This window comes from Suncus etruscus, chromosome 8 (genome assembly GCF_024139225.1).
Source record: "Suncus etruscus isolate mSunEtr1 chromosome 8, mSunEtr1.pri.cur, whole genome shotgun sequence".
Taxonomy (NCBI): domain Eukaryota; kingdom Metazoa; phylum Chordata; class Mammalia; order Eulipotyphla; family Soricidae; genus Suncus; species Suncus etruscus.
Genome location: NC_064855.1, coordinates 15,596,178 through 15,599,471, shown reverse-complemented (window position 1 = coordinate 15,599,471; position 3,294 = coordinate 15,596,178). Strand labels below are relative to the sequence as shown.

The window sequence follows — 3,294 nt, the reverse complement described above, 5'->3', positions numbered from 1 at the left end:
CAAGCTCCTTGCCTGTGTAGTTCCTGGGCCAGACTGCAGGGCTTCCCAACTTGTGGGGGTGTAGTAAGTCAAAGGTGTGCACACATGACTGTGTACTCTTGTCACCACATGTGTGCGTGCATCGCCCGGTGGCCACAGACTAAAACAGGAACCCCTGCCACGAGGTTCTCCTTTATGTTTGTTGCTCATACTCCACAGTTTCTGCACATTGTCATTCTCGAAAAAGGAAATCAAATCTTCAAAATCCAAGAGCACCTGTTTTTATGGAGAGCATAGCTGCCCTCCTGGCCCCAAAGATTCTGATTGGGGGTGTGTGAGATTCCAAAGGCCAATCCTGCATACATTGGCCAAGAAAGGCACAGGCGTCTTAGACACCAAACAATCAATTTAAGATTGAGCCAAAATCATTTTCTCTGTATTGAAAATAGAGAAGCTATGGGGGTGGGGTGTGAGTTGATACAGGACCAACAAGACTCATCATCCAACGCTTATTCCCCAAGGTCACCTGCCCAGTACCCTTATCCCTAGCTCACCTTCTTAAGAGATTTGTCTTTGTGTGTGTGCATGTGAGTAGCATTTCCAGATACAGGCAGAACATTCCCAAGATTCTCTGGTGACTTAGTCCTCTGGATAAGAATTCAAGATACTTCTTGCTTTCTTGCTCCCACATAAATGGTCTTCAGGCACATTCCTTCAACTTTCACTTGACTTCCACATGTGCCATATTTACTTTCTGGAACTTGCCCAATATCATTTGAAGAGCTGGTAAAGACTCACCTTTCTTCAAAAGCAATGCAACTTGGAGCTTGAGATGGGGAGTACTGATAAACACAAGACTCCGACCTTCATTTAGTTCAAGTGATCAGCCCTTCGATAACTGGTTTGCCAGATTACTCAAAGGAACCAGCAGCTCTGACTGTGTGACCTGGCTCCAGCACAGCCTGAGTCGATACAGGATCTAGCCAGGTTCAGCTCGGAGAAGAATGATTGTTTGATCACAAACCACAACCATCCCCCCACCTGTTTCCAATCGAGCTCTCCTTTTAAAGAGTGTCGCTACACATCAAAAATCAACCAGAAAGTGCAAAGACGTTTATTAACAATCATGTGGTCAAGGTATCAAGAGGAACAGGGTCTGTGCAAACTGCTCAATGGTGCACACCATCTGCAAATACAAGCACAACAAACAAGGCCAAGAAATGCATCTGGTAACAGTCCCATAGCCCAACACTGAGCTCTGAGCCAGGGAGATGCCTTCTAGGTCTGGAGGTATGCTGAGTAATCACAGTCTTGCCAACTTCCGGGGTTTTTTTCTCGCAACTCCCCTTTGGAACCACGCAACTCTGGATTTGGTCTTCAGAGGATTTTGGCGTGGTTTTGTTGTTGTTGTTTTGTTGTTGTTTTTTAAGCAGAAAGAGGCAAAGTTCCCTCCTGAAGTACCAGCATCCACTTAGGAGCTATATAGAGCCCCAAAGAGCCCGAGGCCACAGGCCAATGGACCACACAAAGTAAATTTAAGTTCACATTTTGGTAACAACACATTAAGGTTCAATACATAAGACCCAGAAGGTGGCAAATCACATGTCACATGTCAGAGCTTCAGCCACCAAGGGAGCAATTTTGAAGCTTTTTGTTCTTCTAATACTATCAGAAGAAAGACCCCTTTCTAGACAGGCTGGCCTACAGTGTGACAAGAATTTGGGGGAGCAGCAATAAGAAAGTGAAAATAGCACCTCAGAAGATGTTAAAACAGGGGCCCAGAGAGATAGTACAGCGGCGTTTGCATTGCAAGCAGCTGATCCAGGACCTAAGGTGGTTGGCTCGAATCCCGGTGTCCCATATGGTCCCCCGTGCCTGCCAGGCGCTATTTCTGAGCAGACAGCCAGGAGTAACCCCTGAGCACCGACAGGTGTGACCCCAAAACAAAACAAACAAACAAGCAAACAGAAGGTGTTAAAACAGGAAGGAAAAAAAAACAGAAATAAACAAGATCTTCTTTTTCCCTCCTCAAAACAAGAAGTGTCCAAACATCGCTGTTTGTTCAAAGATTAAAAAAATGAAAAACTAAATCCAACTTCCATAGACAGCAAGCCTGACAATGGAAGTGATCCTAGGCCCCTAGGCTACCCCTTGTTGCCCCCCCCCCAAGGAAGAAGGGGCTGCATCCAATCCTGTTACAGGCTACAGCACTAGGCAAAGTACTCAGGCAGTATCAATGCAATGATAAGGACATCTCCCAAGCTGGAGCCTCTAATGTGCTGGAAAGCTGCAGTCAAAACTGGTTCCCCATCTCATGGGATGTGGCCCCATATCACCTTTCTCAGGGAAACACACAGTCAGCCTCCAACTTAGATCTCTGGCTATCGATGTCTTGAGTCCAAATTATTTTCTGTGGTTGCTCAAGTTCTCCACGGAGCTGCCAGAAACAGTCTCGCTAGCTTGGCCCTCAGATACCTACATACTTGACAAGTAGGCCAAGGATATGAGGTTTAACCACTGGCACTGCAAACTGCCAACAGTTTAGAAGCTCTGCCTCTTTCTATTTGCTAACAGGACAGAAGCTTAAAGATAATCATCTCTGCCAACTAACCTGACTCTTATCTTCAGGCCAAGCTAACCAGTGAGGCCAGGCCAAATCTCAGAACTAGAACAATCCCACCCTTTTAAATAGACAAAGGCAAAAAATAAACATGATTTTAGATGACATATATAGAGTTTAATGTTATTAAATAGGCTTTTCTGAAGGGGAACTATTTGGTCACATCTGGCAATGCATCTGGTTTACTCCTGGCTCTGCACTCAGCAATGACTCTAGGCAGTGCTTGGATGACCATAGGAAGTGTGGGAGTAAAACCCAGGTCAGCAGTGTGTAAATAAGAACCCAGTCAACTATACTTTCTCCCCAGGCACTAATACTATCATATGAAAAGCTCTCAAGGAACCCTAACCAAGGACAGGACAGTGTGTTAAAATCCCTAAGATGCAGGAGAGGGTGATGTGTAACTCAAGCCTGCAATGTAATATTCAACACTATTCTCATGGCTGAGCCATTAGTTCCCCCCCCCACCATATCTGACCTATTCCAGGGTTTATAAGTCATCCTATAATCTCATCCCTAAAAATCTGAAATATGTGGCTGTAGAAAAAGGCAAAAAGCAGACAAGTCTTTAAGAAAACAGAAGGGAGAAGCAAAAATTACGTATATCTTCACTTCCTTATTCCCAATATTGCGAAAGAACAGCTTGCAAATACCTTTGTTTACTCTGATTAAAAATCCAAAATAAAGTTTTGAAA

At 44.6% G+C, this 3,294-nt stretch overlaps 1 protein-coding gene across 1 annotated transcript in view; it reads left to right on the top strand.

Annotated features, from left to right (window-relative positions):
- UBE4A (ubiquitination factor E4A) overlaps nucleotides 1-3,294 on the top strand; it is a 626,538-nt gene that overhangs the window by 467,059 nt on the left and 156,185 nt on the right. The window lies entirely within an intron of this gene.